Source organism: Megalopta genalis, chromosome 17 (assembly GCF_051020955.1).
Source record: "Megalopta genalis isolate 19385.01 chromosome 17, iyMegGena1_principal, whole genome shotgun sequence".
Classification (NCBI taxonomy): domain Eukaryota; kingdom Metazoa; phylum Arthropoda; class Insecta; order Hymenoptera; family Halictidae; genus Megalopta; species Megalopta genalis.
Window position 1 is genome coordinate 4,024,100 of NC_135029.1, and position 22,895 is coordinate 4,046,994.

Consider the following 22,895-nt stretch of genomic DNA (forward strand, 5'->3'; position numbering starts at 1 on the left):
TTTTCCCTCCTTCAAATCTTTAATCAATGATTAACGAAAATTAGAGTTTCCATCAGAGTTGGACATATTTTATTAGAATAATGAATAACGAATAAAATTTTATTCTTAGAATTTATTCGAAATATCATTCGTAGAATTTATTCGTAACGTTATTTGGATATTATTCGAAGAATTTATTCGAAATGAATAAAAATTTAATTCGGAAGATTAGTCGAATAAGGTCGTATTTGACAAATTTATTCGAATAAAATTTTATTCGAACAATGCCCAACTCTGTTTTCCATGAAGATCCGAAGTCTAATAATTATATTCTGTTGGTCAGAGTATTCTCGGAGACTTCGGGGTGACGTGTACTTTTTCAATAATGTGCACTGCACTTTTCCACCCTTGCACCATAGCGGTCGTCGAACTGCAGAAGTTCGCATACTTCTTATCGGTTCCGGATTGATTACAGCACACGTAATAATTCTTTGCTTTACTTCTTGTACGGTTGCCGGCTTTTCCTGGTACACAATATCACTCAATGTTCCACCCAAAAAGAAATAAAGCGTTGCAGAGCGAACGAGTTGGCCGGAGAATTGGCCAGCCACAACCTAGCCATCGATTCAGAAAGATCCTGTTTAGCGTAGCTCTTACTGTGGATAATAGACGGTGCATCCGTTATGTTGGTACTGCATTTTGCTCAGCGAATATTCAGTTGTACATGTTTCAGTATAACGCTGAAGTGAAACGCTCCACATAGAGCCCTTATATTTTCTAGCAGCGAGATCGGTTCGTGAAATATCGTCCGATTATTTGGTCACCTGTGCGATAGTGCTACACGAGTTTGCTGGTCTGTAATCAATCCGAAAATGTGATAAGAAATATATACGGACTTCGACAACTTGACGATTGCAATTTTGCGTCAACGCAAATCGATACTGTGTCGACACATTTTTCGTGACAACATCGTTATTTAACATTTACAGTGAGTCAGTAAAGTCTATATACGCTTGATACTTTTGTCTAAGGCTTGAATTGAACTGTAATTTAACTGTAAACGTTTATAAATATAAGTTATTTAATGAACTTTTAACTTCTCTCCTTTTTCGTTTTAAGCGAATTTTTATGTTATACGCTTTAATGCTGTTTTAAATGTTCAATTTTAATAGTTATTTTGTCCTAACTGTGGCAACAGGGAGGCGAATACCTTCTAAAACGCAATAATTTTTTCAAAACTGGACTAAACGAATTAAATTCTTTTAATGTTAAGGAGATTAGTTTATTGTACAATGACTAAAATACTTTTATATATTATTTGGAATGACAAAAAAATACGTTCTGTATATCTCAGTAATTTATATGTATAGTGAACATTTCATCGAAATCGATTGACTATGAGTTTAAAACTATTAAAGATTGTAAAAATTGCAGTTTTTTACACATTTCAACCAAAAACAAGTAATTTTTACATATTTCAGTAGCTGTAGCTTGACTATACATATGACTATAATATCTTATTTTCTGTTTATGCATATTTCTGAATCAGAGAAGACAAAAACATTGTTACCTTTTCAGGAACTATTTAAATGTAACTAATAAATTTGTTGTTATTATATTTGTAGAATATTGCAATCAATTTTAATTAATAAATGAATTAACGTTCATAAAACATCAGAAACTTTAATCCTTCGTACGTAAACATTCATGACATATCAATTATTTAAAAATTCTTAAATTGCTTTCAAATGCATTATTAAAATTGCTTAAATAATTAATATTTCGTCAAAGATAAAATCGTAAAGCAAATTATTTAAAAAATAGAGATTCATTTCAAGATTTCGAAAATTGTTCATCCATCAATGACATACTGAAAAAAAACAAAGGATACCGCAAGCAGTCACAGTTACTCCATCGAGCATTTTAAAGCAAAGAACGAACTGTTCGTGTTAAATAAGTAATTAATACTGGCTTAATTCCGCGCACTATACTGGCATTGTCGTCTAACGTCGAGTGACTCATCGCCGACGACTATTACTTAACGGGAACCATTACAATTTTCTCCTGATAAGCATTTACACACCCACAAGACACACTCGAATCTCAAATCCCTCGCTCTCACACGTCGCGCGCATTCTCCGAATCTCAGTCACCCGAAATCCACCCTAAACTGTCGCAGGAAACTCTTCCGCCTTGGTCCAAACACATATCATTCGCACACAATATTCCGGTATCTCCTTCACGCGCCGACAATCATTCCCGTCTCTGGATGTTGCCGTTCACGCCTCTCTGGAGTGCCAGGATATTTTTTCAGCAATATTTGCAATGTCAATACTGTGACTCACGCATTCGTCGGTACTCAATCAAAGCACCATGTTTTTAAAATTCCGTCTATCTCGTCTATCTTCCTTTCGGAGTTGGATTGAATAACTATACTGGGGCACACAAAAGTATTCGGACACCTTGTAGAATTTTTTTAAAACTGGTCTGACTGACTTGGATTTTTTTTTAATGTTAGGGAGATTAGTTCACCGTGCAATTACTAAAATATTTTCTTTTAATTTTGTTCTTGGAATGTCCAAGCTTTTTATCTGAGCGTGTAATGAAAATTTAAAAAATGTGTTTCCTAGATCTCAGTAACATGTATATGCACGATGGTGCATATTTTATGTATTTTTGACAGAAATGACTACGCGAAATACGAAACTGTGAATACACTCGAAGAATTTCACATTATCTTTCTATCATTTAGAACTTAGTAAAATGACTAACCTAGAAGAGATACTTTTATCGAATTTATGTTTCTTGCAATTAATTCAAACAATTTTTATTTCGCCGTCTAGGATCTTTTCTGACATCGACTTTCTTTAATCCCTTCTTATTGGTTGGAATTGAAGATAAAATACATAGAAGAACCTATAGAAGATATACATATAAAATCAAGTAATGCATTTTTAACTAATAGATAAATATAGAATAATAAAATAGATATGCATTAAGTGGTCCCACTTTGTATTCTAAGGATTCAACTCACTGAGTTATTATCTCATACGTCCACTTATATAAACACATGTATCCCTTCTGTTATTCTTTTGATTATTTAGTTTTATGATTTTAATGATGAGTGTGCACTAATAATCGAAAGATTTGCAGCCATCATTTTTGCATCCAATTTTCACGAGACGAGAAAATTTGAATCGTAAACGAATGAGTAAAACGACACAGAAGTGTCTAATTGATTAAAATCATTATAAAAACGAATGACTGCAGCAGTAAAACATAAAAGAACTTCTACGAAATATTACATTTCGGTTGATAAATATAACTGAATTTTTTCTTGTTACATGTATCTTTACTCACACTTTTACTTCCTACGTCCACGGCTCAAAAGCGAATCAGTGTAAATAATCTTAAAATTAAGGTAAACAAGGATTTTCCAAATTAGATGCAAAAAAAATAGCATTGCCACTTAGTTCGAAGCATAATTTTGATTATAAGATGACATACCAATGAACTTAACCAGAAGAGAAACAAAAGGAAAACGTTAATGTCTTTACTAGGAAAAACAATTTTCTCTGAACAATTTTTTCTAGCCATTCCGTCGCCAATATAAGTGACGCTATCCATTGTGTATTTAGGAAGAAATCGAATATATCGATTTATCGACTGGAAGATCCTATGATATGTTCGCACAGCGCATTTTCAAAGAAAAGTGGACTTGCATCGATTAGCTTCTGAACCGTCCACATCTCTCAAGTTTTTAGGCCCGACCACGCCACTATAGTGGCTTTCGCGGATGTCATCTTTCAGAACGACACGCCACTATAGTGGCTTTCGCAGATGTCATCTCTCTGAACGACGCGCCGCTATAGTGGCTTGCTCTAGTAGCTCACTCGCTCATCGTTTGAACCAAATAATCGTCTTCATATGCGTTGTTTCACACTTCTTTTGTCGTCACATCGATTTACAACAGTCTACAGGGTGTCCCAAAAATGTCTCGCAATCCGGAAATGGCGGGTTCCTCGGATCATTTGAAGCAACTTCTTCCTTTACAAAAATGTTCTCCGTGGCATCGTTAACGAGTAATTAACGAAAAACAGTGACCAATAAGAATCGAGTACGGCTGACGCGAGGCGGCCCAGCCAACCAGCGCACGAAGCCCAGTTCCGCTCATTGGCTCGATCGCCTCGCGCCAGCCGAGCTCGCCTCTCATTGGTCACTGTTTTTCGTTAATAACTCGTCAACGGTGCCTCGGAGAAAATTTTTGTAAAGGAAAAGATTGCTTCGAATGGCCTGAGGAACCCGCCACTTTCGGATTGCGAGACATTTTTGGGACACCCTGTGTATATACAGTATCAGACTCTGTACAGTACACATCAGACTCTGTCGTCCAGAGAAATAGCCTCGCGCAAAATCCAGCCGTACCTAAAATTATTATTACATTACATTTTTGCACGTCGTGCGCTAAAATTTTACGAAGCTTCTGCATCGTGCTAGCAGTTTATTCGCGGTTGTAAATGACACGAAACCCACGTAACGAGAAAATCCCATTGATCTAAATATCGCAGAACGTCGCGTCTACCAAGGCGTGTGAAATTGATTCGGTTTCACGCTCGGAAATATGTGTCACGATTGTATCGGGCTCGTCGAACGCGTATACTTTACAGCAGGGCCATTGATAAAAAGCTTAGAAACGCCGGCGCGCGCGCGAGTTCCCCGCAAGCGTATTAGTATCTGCACGGGCTCCATTGAGAATTGCTATTTGTTCGTGGAAGCGGAAAAGGGATATGCTCCCCGCTTCCTGGAACGAACGCGTCGATCTTCGGCTATTTCTCCGCGAAAAATTCCGAAGGAAAATCATCGAGTCGACGGTTCCTTTGTGTCGCGAGTAGAATATCGCGAAAGTGGTCGAATTATTCATCGCGCTTTCATCCTGCTCGAGCCTCGAAGACGGATACCGGCGTGTTCCGGTGGAAGGGTCGCTGCTTGTCCGTCCTCTCGTAGGTTCGCGGGGGCTTCTCACGCGACGGCGGTGTCTGTCATCGGTATTCTGGAATTCAAACAGAAAACGGAGAGCGAGACGAAGCGGAGGAAAGTTTTATTTACTTCAAAAACGCGGCGCCAGGGATTCTTGAGCCAGCACGGACGGAAAATAAAGTTTTGGCCCGGGATAGCGAGACGCGGCAAGATGAAGAATCAGAAAAACTGGGAGGAAGAGTAGTCGGCGGTTACCGTTCTCGGTCGGCGAGAAGAGGAACGACGAAAAATCGGGAAGAGTTGAAAAAGTCAATTATCGTGGCAATCCGAGTTACTACTCCGGCTCGTAGAAGCTCGCCAGCTTAGCCAGAGCCGGCGAGACGCGATCCGACGCCGCGCGGAACTAAAAGAAGCTGTGCGAAGCTGTACAAAGCAGCGCGGAGCGGTGAGACGGCGCGTGCCACGTGTAAGCTGCGAAACCGACGTAACTCGACGTTTGCGCCCAGCTGAACGTTAAATTATTTTGCCAGGAGCAAGTGGGTTATCCACCGGAGGGGAAAAAAAAACAAAGCTAAAAGTGACTTCACTCTTTCTGGGCATGTACAGCCGCGGAGCGTTACGAATATCCATGAAAATTAAGTACCACTCTCTTCCCGTATCTATAATTTAGACCCGAGGCGCCGAGGGCCGGCGAGATTCGCCGTGGTGTCGACCAGACGAGCAGTTCCTCTTCCGGCGAGAGCCTTTCGAATTTCGCAACCGGACGAGCCCGCTGTGATATTCGTACGCGCTTTTCGCGCATTACCGAGCCAGGCGTGGTTTAACCGGTGTAATCCTATTAGGGGGCCATCCCGCTGTGAAGCCTTCAATTCAAATTCCTTCGCGAACTCCACCGATACGGAAACTAGCAGATTGAAGATTAATAAACTCGAACTTGAATTTGAATTTGGATTTGATGATTGAAGACGCGTGAATTTGGATTCGTAGATTGAAGACACATAAATTTGGATTTGAAGATTGTACGTTAATGAACTTGAATTTGATGCTTTGATGATGAATAAATTTGTATTCGATGATCGAAGTCGCGTGAAGTTGGATTTGAAGATTGAAGATATATAAATTTGGATTTGAAGATTGTACATGGATGAATTTGAATTTAACGATTGAAAATGAATGAATTTGAATTCAATGATTGATGATTGATGACGAATAAATTTCAATGCGGTGATTGATAATGAATAAATTTGAATGCGGTGATTGATAATGAATAAATTTGAATGCGGCGATTGATAATGAATAAATTTGAATTTGATGATTTATGGTGAATAAATTTGAATTTGACGATTGAAGTCGCGTGAATTTGGATTTGAAGATTGAAGATATATAAATTTGGATTTGAAGATTGAAGATATATAAATTTGGATATGAAGATTGAACATAAATGAATTTGAATTTGACTATTGAAAATTAATTAATTTTGAATTTGACGAATGATGATGAATAATATCACAAGTTATGATAATATATATGGTGATAACTAGACTGCAGATTTTTATGCAAAATAAAAATGGTTTAAGTTAGTTGTAAGAAACGTAAGCCTGATGAAAATGTCTTTTGTACTTTAATAATTTGAAAGAGTTATACATAATGTAAAAATATTCTTAAATTCTTCTAATGTCTTCATAGTTCTGTCATAAAACACAAAGTCATTTTAGCGACACGCGCCCGTCACTTTTAGCACTCTGTAAGTTTAACGGAAATGAAGTAAAAATTGTATCCTTAATATGTCTGATAGTAAATATTTTTCAACTTTCTTGCATTTGGCAGATTCCAATGAAATTTCGTGCACTGAATATATTATCTTAAAAATTAATTGTCAAGTTTGATTAAATAATCCCATCGATTAAATACACTTGTCCATAAATATGAACTAATACTATAAAACATCGGTAAACAAATTTTACTTTCATGAAAGACAATGATCCCAAGCATACTACTAGAATATGTCAAAATTATCTACAACAGGTTAAACAGACTTCTCATACAAACACAATGGAATGGCCACTCCTTGATTTTAATCTCACAAAGAAATCATGAAATCATGTAGACATACAAGTTCGGAAAGAGTATTATCTAAAATGTGAAAGGCATGTCTGGAAATTATTACAAGGTGAATAGAAGAATATTTCTTCGGATAATACAATGAAAAAATTGATGTCAAGAACACCAAAATTAGCGAAAGAAATTTTAAAAGCACGCGCCAAAATTTAATTGTTTTTTTGCCAACATTGGTGAATTATTAAATACGTTACTGGTGAAATATATTTCCTAATATAATGCAAAGTAAATATAAAAATCATAATAACATTTGCCAATGATTTCAAAACTTTCTTCAGATAACTATCTTAATTAACCCTAGAAAGATAACCATATGACAACATACGTAAAAGATAACCATACGCTTCAGAGGCGCATGCTTTTCTAAGGCGTCAATTTTATACTAACAATGGATATTTATTTAAGTTAATCTAGTCATTTTAAAGGTTTGGCATTATTGTCAAAATAAAATGCATTTATATTATATTTTTTTATATTTTAAGTAATTTTAAACTTAAATCACTAGACCTCTATGGAAAATTAACAAAAATCAACAGTCTTCGCAGGCGCCTCTGCGACGTAGGTTATCTTTCTCGGGTTAAGGAAGTTATTCTTACGCATAGGAGTGTTGCATGTACATACGAGTGGCATAGCAATCAATGTGTTAAAATAGTTTATAATCTGATTTTATACGTTTGAATCAGTATCGCACTTTAATTTCTTCTCACTAGACTGATAATATATCACACCGCGCACCGATTCCGAGACACTCCGTATAGATAAATGTATTTATGAGACGGGGGGCAACGTGGCTCAGAAGTAAGGGACTGGGTATCCAGTCGCGAACAGACACAAAACCGAAGCTACTGCTGCTCGTGCGGGGGTGAAATATACTTTTGACGTGGAGCCTGCAGGGGAACTAGACCCAAGGAGGTCTCGGTCTTGGCAGAGACCCACCGACTATCGCGCCACATCTGGAGGTTTATGACACGTCAATCGCTATTAAGCTGGAAGCTGGGACGCTAAAAGCGCACGTGTTTACTGATAACGCGCGGTTATAAATTAACTTTCAGGGATCCGTGGCCGATATTAAGTTGACGAAAGTTGAAATTACTGTCGTACCGTGCTATCTCGGGAACAGTGAGTTCCAGTTGTCAGTACCATAAACCTCCCGTTGTAAAACCTCCAAAGAACGGTTTAGATTGCGAACCGGTTCTCTGTGGCCGGTATTTATTATACAACGATAAATATTACACTGTTTCGAGGGAATTTTTCAGGCGGTTCAGCAGCGAACGCGGTAACAGACAGCTCGACCAACACTCGAAACGAAGGGGGAGTTTTATTAAAACGCGTTAGAACGTGTATCGAGTGCGCGGGCGAAACCTGGTGGTGGCACACTATTGGCCAGAAAGCACCCAACAACGGTATAAAATATCTTCCGAATGAAATTACAAAGCTATGCCCAATTTTTGGGGATTTTACAATGAGACTTTATACATGTGATCTTGTTATTAACTCTAAATATACAATAATTTAACAGTGACTGGTAAATTGTCTTCTAAAGCTGAAACATTGAATTTATTTAAATGTGTCACCATTTTTATGATAGTATGTGTCAGAATAAGGAAATGTATTCAATGATTTCCAATGAAAGCTGCTTTATTATTTTAACAATTATATCAATATAGTGGTAGTGATAGTAGCAATAATAGTAATAGTACTAATTTACTATCAATAACAATTATTGCAAACTAATTAATAATTAATGAAAAACTAACTTTTGGACTTTATGTATGATCTTATTAACGCGGAATATTTAATAACATTTGAAGGTAACAATATAACTAAAAAATACAATTATTACATACACAAACAAGGACGGAAAAACATGTAATTCCATTAATTTGACATTTATTTCATAATTATTAAATGTACATTTTTTGGCACTATTTCTGTTTATAAGTTTATAAGTTTGTGCCAGCAAATTAACACTTGCAACCAAAAATAGTAGCAATGTACATTTAATAAACCTCAGCATCGTTATATATTCAATAAAAATCGTCGAATTAATAAGGTGTCTTATCTTTTTGTCTCTGAACGTACACTTATGAATGTACACTTTACCGCTTTTGGGTGTCTCTTGCACCATAGCGTTGCGGTAGGAACGCATTGAATCGCGTGCACGAATGCTCGCGATAAACCATTTTCCAATTTTCCGCTCGAATCTACCGGAACGCTTTCTCTTCCACGGCTGCTCGCAAAAATTCCGCTCCCTAAGTTGCAGTCCGCGGTATCGGCGGGTTTCGCTCGCGATACCGCCGGGGCTTGTAATGCACCAGATGCCACCCAAGACGCCTTCGATTTTCCAGAGAATTTTCGTACCAACGGCGGACAGATGGCCCGCGAATCGTATCTATCGCCGCTCAACAATATCGGGCCTCCTTCCATCGGGCTCTCCTTACGGCCTCCCACTCTCTAAACCGCTACCACACCATAGCCGCAGCAACACCACCCCCGCCGTTCGCCTGGCCGCGATTCGCATTATGCCTTGTATATTGTGCGACTGCTATATAGAGGCCAGGGCAAATATTTTGTCTGCACGTGCATACGCTCACCTCCGTGCAAGGTGATTACATACATATGTAGATGCCGCGGATCTAATAATGGAAATTATGTCCGGGATATATCTGCGACGCAACATGGCGATCCACTTGCGCATACAGGCTCCAGGGGCACAAAGGAAATCACTTCGGAAATTGTGTTTACCAAAAAGTTTTACACCGAGGCTGAACCGCGAACGGAACAAGTCTTCTCTCATTTACAGATTCTGTGATGTGAATTCATGCTTTTGTAGATCGTATTCTACTCTTTTTAACCCTTTGCGCTCCTACGTCGAGTCAGACTCGACACTGACTTTTGCATTAATAGCCTATTTTCATGGTTCGCATTATATTCGTGAACAAATGACGTGGTAAATTGCGCAATTACGTGGTACGTTGAACAATTGTAATTGTTGCGTCCAGAGACAAGGGCCATAAAAAGGTCCCACCATTGGGGAAACCCTCTCAGGCCCCAACAAGGGTCAAGGCAGACACCCCCCTCCAAGGGGTGATTCGTGCCTTGACCAATAATAAACAATCTACCTCCATCCACGGGTGCTCTTCCACGACTTTCCAGCGTTGGAAGAGCATTCTTCCGCCAGCGCTCGCAGAGAGTACAACACAAAAAATAAAGTTCTCTAAGACTACTAGAGACCCTTCCACGTCATTAATTTGCCGTAGGAAGCGCGAATCGAGCGTACAATAGTTCGGTCGCGCATGTACGTTAGGCGACTAACCGAACGTACGGACAAAACAGTAATATCTATAGTTCTAGTTAGGTTGCAAAGTTACATACGGGAGCATGCTTGGATTGCGTTACAGCAACTGCCGAAGTGAAAGGAAGAAAATACATTGGAACGCAAAGGGTTAACGTTCGTAGGGCGAACCTTTTTGACAAAATCGTAACCGAGTATGCTTATGATCATCATGTTTAACATACTTTTTGATGTACTCCTTCTAGACACGTTCATTTTGCTATGAACCTTGATAGAACATGTGAGAATTTGAATCAGTCATTATAAACTGGAGAACCGGATAATAATAGTTGTACTTGATTCATACACTTGATTCACTTTAGTTCGTTGTTTCACGCGCGACGTTCACCCATTGCCGAGTTATTCAATAAAACTGCTCTTCATGCATTTATGACATGTACAGATTTTTCAAATGCAAAAGAACGTATTAATAAACGGAGCTTAATGGTCTTTTTTATTTTGTTTTTACAGCAAGGAATCTTTTAGATGACGAAAGAAACTTTTCTCTGATTCTAATTTTCGTGAAGTAACATACAAAGATGAGGACTAGTAATAAGACTAGTAATAAGAATAAAGTCCAATGTAAATTTATTGTTCCGGAATAAACAACCTTTTGTGTACATGTGGCAATGTACGTTAAATACTTATTTAATAGTGAATATGGTTTGATCGCTTAACACGGTGGACCTCTTATCGCGTGTATATTTCATGCACATATTCATATAATAATCATGAAACGACCTGCGGAAGCAATTGTTGCAACAAAATGAGTAGCAACATTTGCCCAGAAAATATTTCTTACGTAGAATTTAAGACTGCATTCGCAAAATCATAAAGACTTTTGCATAGGAAATGATTGAATCAATATCTCAATCCAAACATCTGAAATCAAAATAATTTCTGTATTTATTTATCGATTTATTTATTTACGGATAAAAAAATCCTTTCGTATACCATGGTTGATTAGCAATTAATCACAGGCAGTTATGAGATCGTTATAAATAGATTTAGTGTTAACCAACTAGATCACTCAATTCTTGAGTCTTATCGAGGCTTACATTATGTAAAATATCAACTTCCTCCAAATTCACTTCCTGCAGTAATCTCCGAAGAATTTCGTAAAAAATATTTAATGTTGCATTTACATTGTCTTACTCTCGTAATGCCCACGAAATGGATTTGATTCGCAAAATGGTGAATTTGTTTTGCGAATGGGTGCAAATGTCATTTGCGATGCGGTGAATTTGGAGCATAAAGCCATGGCAATTGGAAAACCGAGTTTCGGCGTATCTTCGTTTATTTTGTTAAGTGAAAATATCGGGAATTGCCATTTTTGCGTTTAATAACCGTTGCTTGTAATTTTCCAAATGCCAGCAGTCAAGTGGTTTTGCGTGAACGTTTTATGATGTATACATCAATTCTGGATTTTAAATAAAACTCGTGTTGTCTCGTCTGCGGCTATGGAAAATTGTTACGTTATTTGCGGAATAATATTTGTTTATGCAGCGGTGTCAAGCGTACGTTTTCGTATTCAATAAGTTATATATTGAACGTATTTGTAGTTACATGTCTGAAATTTATATCGGAATTCAAATTAATTTGACAGGCGTTTCATTACACGTTCCAACGTTACATTCGATTTCGAAAATCAAAATATACTCTTCAATTTTCATCGGTCCCGCATTTCTATAGCTTAATTTATCCTTTGATATCAAATTGGCACGATGGTAAAAATTTTTTAGGTCGAAGTGAACATCGTTATGTGTTCTCAATTATAATCATTAATTTAGAACTTTATTTTAATTCATTTTCTGACTTGCATTCATTGCATTATGTTCCCTGCTCCAAATTGACGTTCGTATCTTGTAATTATTATCCTTTTGTATTCAATATTAATGTGTAATTTAATGTTCATAGGGACTCTGTGCCGCATCAATTCCTATCAGAAATTAATCAGATGAAATAATGGACAATTAACGCCGTAAATTCCATGTTTGAGTTTGAAAACCTAAAGTGATATGAGACAAGTTTTAAAAGAGATTAGTTACGATGTTCAGAATTAATAAAACTACAGATGTCCAATAGGACAGGTTATTTCTCCAATGAAGGCAGTGTCAATTTGGCGCGAGGAACGAAAGAGGAGAGTTAATGTGTTCACTGCCACGTCCTTGATACAATTCATTCATCGTTGAAAATAAATAAACTAAATATTTCATTAAGAATCGTTGATATCAACGAAGTTAAGAAATAATAATTTTAACGAATATATGCAGCTTCGCTTCGATTAATTAACCCATTTTAATTAATTCCATTTCATCGTATCTTATGTTTCAAAAACCACCAATTTTTATCTTGTATTTACTAAACCTACCGAGCTCCAAAAATAGTTGACGTCTGAGTTTACTGAGACAGCTCGCCATTGTATCATAATTCTGTATAATGCTTAAATAACTTTTTAGTTAAAATAACATTAAAACCAACAAATATTAAACCGGTCATTTTGACTGGCACGGTGCGGTTAGTGTTAAATAAATACAACCCCGTGAAATAAACTCCGTCATCTAAAAAACAAAAAATAGATGATTAATCCTCGCCGGAGCAGAGTACGTCGATTAAATGCCGGCCGTTCGTCATGCCAGCCGGTAGAGCATACTAATCTAAAAGCACAAAGATATCCGCAGCCTACTAATGACATCTGATAAACACTTCGCCGGCATTCAGCGTGCACCTATATTGCCCAAAATGCATTTGTACGCAGGCGGATGGGTATTAACATACTAACCTAGTTATGTATATTATAATTACCGAATATATATATATATATAATATATATACACACATAAATATACATATACATATACAATACTCATCCATACACGCATACATGTATGTACAAACACGTATAGTATATGCACGAGAGATCGTGGTCCACGTATATATAAGCACGAGTATATCTAATATTCAAGCCTCCGTAAATACATACCTATACGCACGCGGGCAACGGTATTACGTGCACCCACAACCGATATAGGTCGCTTATAGGTAGAGGGTAATATTCGAGGATGCCGAAAGCACGTTCGAGCGATCGATCTCTTGGTCTGGCCCTCCCTCTTAGCGAGTCTTAGTCCAACGCAAGCTCTTTCGGTTCGCGGTGCCGCTCCGCTCTTCTCTGCTCTGCTTTGCTCCGGTCCGCGCCGGTTGCATTCAGGGTTACAGACTTCAACATTGCCTGGAGAGAAGCACGACTTGCTTCTGCGAGAGGATCAGGGGAACGAAAAGCGGAGAGAAGGGGAAGTAAGCTGCAGAGAGATGGAGTGACAGGGGTTGAGAGAAAGAGAGAGAAAGTGGTGGAAGCTGGGGAGTAGCAATGGCCGATATAGTAGCGATATTTGGAATATTAATATTTTTTAAGTTAAATATCGATATTTAATATTACGATATATTTGTGTATCTATACGCGGCTTATAAGTATCGACGTTTTGTTGCAATCGCTATATTTGTCGCGAACAGAACAATTCCTTTTTGTTTTCAGCCTCAAGTTTTACCTAGAATTTGACTGTTTATCAATATATAGGATGTTTATTTTATCCTGCGCATTGAGATGTCTTCGATATTTTTGCTGACATTAAAAAATGTGTCAGGACAACTTTATTTAGTTCGAAGGTAAGAATATTATGATTCGGATCATTTTCTTTTTAATATCAGCAAAGATAACGAAGATATTTTAGTGTGCAGGATAAAATAAACACCCCTGCGTAATCTTTGTCACATATTAGACTTAATTTTTTTCGTCTCATCATATAAAGTGAGATGGTGATTATTTAAAAACCCGTTTTTATAAACAAATAATTTACTTGCGTTGCTGAAGTTTATTTTATAATTTGTTCGGAAGTCTCGATATATTCGAAAATGATAATATCGATACATTTTAATGTCGATATCATGCGTATCGATACTCCAGATATTAATACATATGCAATTCACATGTATCGCCATCACTAACTGGGGAGTGACAGGTTGAGGTGAACGACTATCGATGGTTATCGATAGTTTCTGCTATCGAAAACATTATCTCAAAAATTGTGAATTTTTCAATAACAAAATTATCCTTGTTTTGTAACTATGTTATGCGTATCTAATCACACGCAATCACCAATTAATACGTAATTGTCAGACAATTAATATCTTTTATGCTTGAAAGTAACAGTTTTCCTTTTTTCCCGTAACGTTGTACAAAGTACTGTTACTTTTTATTGAGTTTTTATTTGTTGCATTTGGTCAGGTATTGTTGAATGCTAACATGTAACAGCGAATAGTCTTCTCTTGTCATACTATTTAAACATGTTATATTTTTAATGTTGCTACCAATTTTCTAGATGGGACACAGCATAAATAGTGTTCTGAACTGTTTCTGCTTATTACGTAATTAACTTTTAAGATATTCGGATTCAGAAATTTTTGTTAATTTTTTTCAGTTTCCTCTCTTATTGCAATAATTATATACTTTTTGTCATAAAATACTAAACTGTGATATTAACACGAAGATGTAAAGAAGATTTATGTAATTTAATATTAGTATATAATATTATACACGTACTCACAACTAATATAAGAATAATACCAATATTATTGGATAGGATTAATATAAGATTAATACCAATATTACTTTATTTTGTTGCACAGTCTTATTCGTGACATATGTGTGTCCTATTGCTTCAGGGAAATTATCTGAAGCTGTGTCTACAGGTGTACAGAGTGTCATGTAATTGGTGCTACAGCTGGTTAGTGGCTAATTCTACGTCAAATAAGAAATCAAAGATTAAGACCAACATTTTGTCATTTAAGGCTTTGTTATCGAGAAAATCAAGATGAAAGATGCATCAAGTTCACGTCGCTTGTAATATATATGACGAGAAGTAAAATTAAAATGAAATATCCAGACACGCCACTTGAATCCTATTCAATGGTATCATTTTCTCGACCTACTTTTACTAATACTAATACTAACCTACTAATCCTCAAAATTCCCTAAAAATCACGCACCCCTAATAAAACAATTCTCCTCACATCTGGACACCTCGACCCGCACGGGACTTTCCCAACTTTCTCCTTTCCTACGAAAGTCCATCTATTCCTTTCTTCTCTTCCAGTATAAAAGAGACAAACGCGCAACTCCAAAAGCTCAGTCTGTCCTAAGTTGCTAGTCCTACGACACCACGCTAGTCGCGCCCGCGCTCATCGATAGCAATTCAATAAACTGCATTAACCCTTTCGCTACGGGCGGGTTCTCCACCGCGGTACTTCCGCTGAACGGAGCGCCGCGACATCACTGCACGCTACGCGACGCCGATCGTCAGCGGAAGTACCGCGGCGGAGAACCCAAGCTGCTTGAATGTTTTCGTACGAAAAAATTTCTCTCCAAAGGCTATTTATAAAGAAAGGGTATTCCAGGGTATTTATAACGTCTTAGCATGCGCTCTTTAATTTACAGTATGAGAGGAAATAACATTATGCAATATAATGCATCTTATGGAAGGCCACTATAGTGGCCCATAGTACCTCAGTGGCATCTTATGAAAGGCCACTATAGTGGCCCGTAGTACCTCAGTGGCATCATACGAAAGGCCACTATAGTGGCCCGTAGTACCTCAGTGGCATCTTATGGAGGGCCACTATAGTGGCCCGTAGTACCTCAGTGGCATCATACGAAAGGCCACTATAGTGGCCCGTAGTACCTCAGTGACATCTTATGGAGGGCCACTATAGTGGCCCGTAGTACCTCAGTGACATCTTATGGAGGGCCACTATAGTGGCCCGTAGTAGCGAAAGGGTTAATAGTAACCTTAACCACGCTCTCCGATTCGCTTACCTTCCCTTCAGTGCTAAACCTTGAATGAAGAAAATTTATTCTCTATTTTTTACTTATTTTTGGAGGTAGAATCAGCGCCAATCCGGTTGCACCACCAGTTACACGACACCCTGCATATGTGTGTGATCTAAGGTTGAGAAAGCGGGCGAGAGGGAGAGACGGTGGAGAATGCTGGGGAGAGACTGAGTGACAGGGGTCGCGAGCGAAATAGCGAGAGGAAGAGAGAAATGGAGACGGTAAAAGGGGACGTTGGCGCGACGGAGCACGGATGAAGCGACGGGAAGGGGAGGGCCGGCTCTCTGAGTAGGTATCTCAACTTACGATTGCCCCGGGGGTGTGCACAGAAGTGCAAAGCAATCGTCTCCTATCCCGACCTCGTGGCGGCTATAGGTTCTTCTGGAAACGGTAACGTATCGAAATACATGCACCGGAAACGTTCGGCCCGGCGTTACTCTTTACTTTCCCGGAGCCCCCGTTACGCCGGCGGAATCCTCAACTCCCGGAATTCCCGCGAACTCTTCCTTTTTTCCTCTAACCTCGCCGTTTAATGGCCGTTTCCGCGAGCGCCAGACGCCCCCTCTCGCCTCTTGTTTACCAGCACGATGGATGCACGCGCAATTATAGCGGGAAGAAATTGAAATTGCCCGCTCATTCGCCCTCCGCTCCAGATGGTTTATCCGTTCCCTGCCTCCGGGGGATTTAGGTGCGGCAAGGTGCGAAACAGTTGTTCACTGTGGATTTATGATCGTAGATCTGCCGCGGGCCCAGGCTCCCGGTGATATATTGAACATCGGGAAAAACTACGACAGAAATTACGGAGGGAAATCTGAATCGAGGATTCGGGGCGTTCTGCTTTCAGGAGTAATCCTGGTTGGAGCGTGTGTCGAATTCGTTTTGGGAACGCGGGGCTAATAAGTAGATTGCGAATTTGACGTATTCACGGCAAAAATCGGTGGGCGAAACTGAAAACAGCGAATGGTTCAAAAGGAATTAAGAAAGTTGGTGCACTGATCTCAACTTCTTAACATTATTAAAACGAGAAAGAAGATTATACTCACAGCTCGTGTGCCTTTCAATCGATGCAAACGATGTTTATTTTGCATCAAGATCCGCAGTGTGCTAATGGGTTTTGAATGTGCTACGTAGTATTGGTCTTCCAGTTGATTAGATAGATTATAAGAAGATGCGAAACAGTATGAGCGATGTGCGAGTGCAATTGACAGTTAGCTGTGTGATGGCACGAGTGTCGATGAGTGTAAATATTGTGGTATGCTAACTAATTGCATTGTGTTATTTGCCGAGTGCCAATCACAGAGAAGAACGAGTGTGGAATGAGTGTGAGAGGCCTCTTGTGGTAAAGAGAGTGAACTTGGTGCGATACCGGTAATAGTTACAGTTCATATCGGAACGGAGAGAGAGAGAAAGAGAGAGAGAGAGAGAGGGAACATTATAATTCTGAGCTACGATCGCGATGCGATGCAGTGGCTAGTTCAGAATTATAATGTACGGGACTCCCAGTGCATGCGTCACCTATCTTCATTCCTTCAAAGCCAGATCTGATTTATTTCTCTGCAAACCTTGGTCATGCGATCGATTACGTTAGATCGTCGATTATTGTTATATGTATTAGTTGAAATATATTTGTTTTTTGTCCCCTAATCCACTCACATGAGTCGTGCGGGGGGGGGGGGGATTTTAGGTTTTAGTTTAGCGTTGGTAAATGAGTGAATGCGCCTATTTTGTAAGAGAATGGATGAATAATAAAAGATCTGATAAGGTTTTGAGATTAAACACAGCGAAGTTTGTGCAGCAAACTATCAACGGTACTTCATCCAACGGAAATCGTTAGAACAACTGACTTTAAACAAGATCTTTTTTATTTGCCATATATAGAGGTAACCACCTAATCCTGAGCTGTTTTCTGCGAAAACACAGTAGACGCCGATTTTAAAAAAGGGAAATGTAAAAACAACGATACACATACGGACTCTTCTGCATTGATTGCTCTCTTAGTTTTACGAATAATTAAAAATAACATTCGTGAAAGAGTTCATAAATGTCTCAAAATGAAAAGAGATCATTTTATATATTTAACACGTTTCGTGCCGAGCTTTTTTTACTCGAATCTTCACACTTTGATATTTTACTAAAACTTGATGTATTACGTGCAATATTATTAATTCTCGTACACATAACAACGTAACAAAAACTTATCAACGCCCATTCTTGCGGTGGAAATTGATTCTTCGGTTCTAAATTTTTTGTAAACAATTTGTTCAGTTCACTAAGTAAACATGCAAGCGTGTACCATCGATGGTACACGTGGCACGGAACGTGTTAATCAACTAATTGTCAGTCCAAAGTAGGTTTATTTAAATTTTCTGACGTCTTAACCAAGTATCTCTTGAAAAGTCATAACATTTGATTTTACATAATACGAAGTAATGTTTTAAGTAAATAGCATTAATTCGATAAGAATTTGGTGAATTATACGTTTGAATTAAGAAAATGTCAAGTTGATTGATTCATTAATTTTTGAATCATGCTACACACTAACTTGAGAAAAGTAATTTTGAGACAAATGCCTACGAAGTTTTAGGTAATGATGAAGTATTTTGTTAAACATACAATTAGTTTCTGTGCTAATTTATTACTCCAATCTTATCTTCTTTTTCTGTAGAAAACTTTGGTAACCCAATTTGTTCGTATTGTCAAAGAGAAGTTTGTTTTTTCAGCTGATTTTTATGTCTATTGGCTTACAATTTTCATGATGGTTACATACGTCACATAAAAAAAGGTCACTATTGTAAAAACAACGATTCCAACAATTCTAACGAATCTAAAATTCTTGTTAACGTTTTCTAGTTAAGCATCCATTCGTTTTGTCTTGTGATCAGTATACGTATTTTTAGCAACTACAACATTGTCGGCACATGTACTCAAATTGAAAGTACCCTCATTACGTTCGACGGAATGACCCGACGCGTGGTCACGCACCATGCTCTTTAACATACTTGTGCGACGCGCAACTGTAAAATCGATTGTGGCTCTGTTAACACTACGAATTTCGTATTCAAACTATAGCAACGCATTTTCAACTGGCATTAATTTATACTAAAAAGAAAAATTAATTTAACTCGATCGAGTTGTTTTCTTTTTTTGACCATTTCAAAATTAAATACCCATTCGCAATAAAATAGAAAAATTGATTTTCTTCAATCGAGCTTTTTTCCGTTTTTCACCATTTCAAAATTAAATACCCATTCGCAATAAAATAGAAAAATTGATTTCCTTCAATCGAGCTTTTTTCCATTTTTCACCATTTCAAAATTAAATACCCATTCGCAATAAAATAGAAAAATTGATTTCCTTCAATCGAGCTTTTTCCTTTTTTGACCATTTCAAAATTAAATACTTATTTGCAATAAAATAGGAAAATTGATTTCAGTCAATCGAGTTATTTTACTTTTTTGATCATTACAAACTTAAATATCCATTAAACTTTTAACTATTGTATATTATCTTAACCGTTAACTACTATTATTACATTACTTTATCCTTGAACTATTATAGCTTTGTCATCGCACAAAAAATTAGAAATAACTTCACAATATTCAACGAAGCAATCATATTAACGTACAGAATTTGTATTGTACATAAAAATCCGCAGTCTAATTGTAGCAGTTGAAAATCAGTAATTGAATGGAATAGTGACTGTAAGCATTATGCATTTATGACAAAAATGGGTAGATCAAATATAAAACAGCAAGAACAATTAAAAAATACTACTATCGCTGGCTACTCCTTTGGAATGTTTCACATGATAAATAAAAGTACCTGTAATTCCATCGTCTTTCAATCAATCTAGACAATATTTTTATTTTTCATAAAAATCCGCAGTCGGCGATAGAAAAATACTGTTCCTCGTTTTGACTAAACAGAACTGCGTAACGTTCCAAGTTCTTAAAGTTCGCTTAAAATCTCGAGCACGTGTCTAACATAATATTAACCCTTAAATGCATGATTTTTTGTTTTGAATTTTAAAAAATCGTTTTTTATAGGAATGTAGTCATAGGTTACGTAAAAAATAAATAAAAAAATCTAGGTAATAATATTGAGTATTTATTTTGAAAAAAAGTTGTATGTAGACTTTTGGCAACAATATGCGTTTATTACTAAAATTATTGTAGACGTAAACAAATGGTCATGTATTTATATTATCTATTAATATAGGAATTTTCACATTATTTATAAATGAAATGCAGCAAAGCAATTGCGATTGTTGTTGTGACACAAAGCAATTTTTAAACTCGAAAAAAGAAAATATCTCACCAAGTAACACATTAAAGGTTATCACCCACCACATTCAACTGTCAAAAAACATATAACTTACTCGCCAAAAGTAATGTCAAGTCTTTTATTTCACACATGGTCTATTGTCTATTGTTATCAACGTGTGTTCGGAAACGCACATACTCAGGTTTTTGAATAAAATTAAGTGGAACTGGAATGTAGACAATTGGCAACAATATGCATTTAAGGGTTAAAGTAAGTGGTTAAAAGTGCCAAACTGTTAGAACACGAACCGTGAGTAACTTGTGTCCCAATGTCGTCGAAGTGGATTCGGAGCGCATGTAGCTAGACTTGAGACGGTCGAATTCGCCGAGGAATTGGAATATCCATGGAATTTAATCTTATTACGGTTACCTTAGTTTGGTCGCAGTAGATACTCGCTGGAAAACAAAGTAATTGTCTGTCGACACGACCCCTTGACTATACGTTCTTCTCGTAACGTATCAGGATACATGGTTGCGAAAGGGAGGAACGAGCCACCGTTATCCTCCAGTTTCGGACTCGAATTACAGACGGCGGATCCACAACTCACGGAATTTACGCGGGGGGCTGTTGCTGCTTTCTTTCGATCGGTGTTGTTTACAGGATATTTCGTTGCACTTTACGGCGAGCGGGCGGGAGGCGCGAGATTTACAACGATAAACTGGGTTAAGTTCAGTTAATTCGAGTTTAACGGCCTCGCAAAGAAAACGCTGACTGAACGTTCAAGCACCACGTCGAAACTTCTAAACTATTCTTGATAGTTACGTCGCGAACACTGTTAGGCGGACTTAGTCAGGGACAAAGAGGCAAGACACTAATAATTTGGCAATGTTTGTTTAATATACAGCGATAATTTGTAGCAACGGTTTTTTCGTAAACGGTAAACGTTAGGAAAAAATCAGGAAAGTAGAAAGTACGAGTATATTTTGGTAACAATATGATACGTCAATTTTTTGTCGTTTTAATATTTTTCTAAAAACAAAGGTAACTTTAAGTTTTTCAGATGGAATGCTACGTATTTTTTTCCATCATGTAAAAGCGGGCATTAAGACGAGTTCAACCATGTAGTATGCTATAGTATTCAGGATTATGCACACACATAGGCATAAATAAAAGAAATAAATTTAATATTTCATAATATTGCATTTACTAGCATTTGTAGTGATAAGACTACGAATCGTGTTCAATGTGATATCCATTATCAAGCATACCAAACATAAGATCTGTCACTGTTGCAAGATTTGTCGTTCCAAGAAACACGCGTGCCAACAGGCAGTCACTCCTCGATCTCCGGAAACGAATCCATCGACAGCTGTTAATTTATCGATAGATAAAAACAAACATTTCCTCGAAGTTTTCCACTCCTGTAGTTTAAGATCAATTTTCGACACACCCCACCCACAACCAATCAGGACGAGAACGGAACTGGCAATGGACACGACACGTCACGAACTCTCGACGGACCTCGTCACGAATCACTTTACAAAGCAGTAAGATCGTCGTAATTAGCAACTTAGTATTTATACGTGAAACGTTGTCAGAAACATTGTTAAAACTGAAATATGAAGCAAATATATTGGTCCGTATTTTCAGTTAATAACTCGTTAACGAATCGACATTTTTGCTAAGGTAGAAATAACTTGAAATCACCTCAGGGATCACCTTTTTCCGATTGCAACGGAACTTTTGTTACAAAGTGGTCGATTATTTCAATTAGCTCCTCAAATTATCGTCGCGAACGATCGAACTGCCAATTACTGTCAGTTATTACTTTAGTAAATATTTTATACTTCCAAATTAGTAAGTGCCAGTAAATTTATGCTGGAACATTGCAAACAGGATGAGTAAATAGAGGATTACATGAATTTTTAAATAATTACATTAACGTATATTAATGACGACTTGTTTAAAGTTGCGTGGGACCGTCGCGGCAAACATAATCCGGTTAAGGGCTAAGACCCTCGTCGAAGTAAAATCTTCGAGCGCAAAGGGTAAAATACATATTTCCACTTCCGACTATGGCCGAATTGTTAACTCGAAATTAATTATGCCAATGATTTTTTGTTTGAAATTAATTTTCGACCTTCCGTTATTCCTCATGCAGAACATATTGTAATCTGCGAAGTCCAAATAATGACACGGTAAACTGACGCACGAATTAATTGTAATACGAAAATGAGTCTGCGCTGACGTGCATATTATTATCGTAATACCGATAAATATAATAGATAGAGAATTTGCTGGTGTTCTGTTAAGGATTTATTCATTTTGTTTCTTCTGAAC

General features: G+C 37.5%; 1 protein-coding gene and 1 long non-coding RNA gene across 7 annotated transcripts in view; one reads left to right on the plus strand and one right to left on the minus strand.

Moving 5' to 3' along the window:
• The window catches only part of LOC117227984 (uncharacterized), a 736,131-nt gene that overhangs the window by 174,738 nt on the left and 538,498 nt on the right, over positions 1–22,895 (plus strand). The gene's annotated exons all lie outside the window — the stretch shown is intronic.
• On the minus strand, positions 15,864–17,596 carry LOC143260712 (uncharacterized). The gene is made up of 2 exons (XR_013034998.1): positions 17,336–17,596; positions 15,864–17,239 (listed from the first exon to the last, which is right to left on the minus strand). It is a non-coding gene; the product is annotated as an uncharacterized LOC143260712 (long non-coding RNA).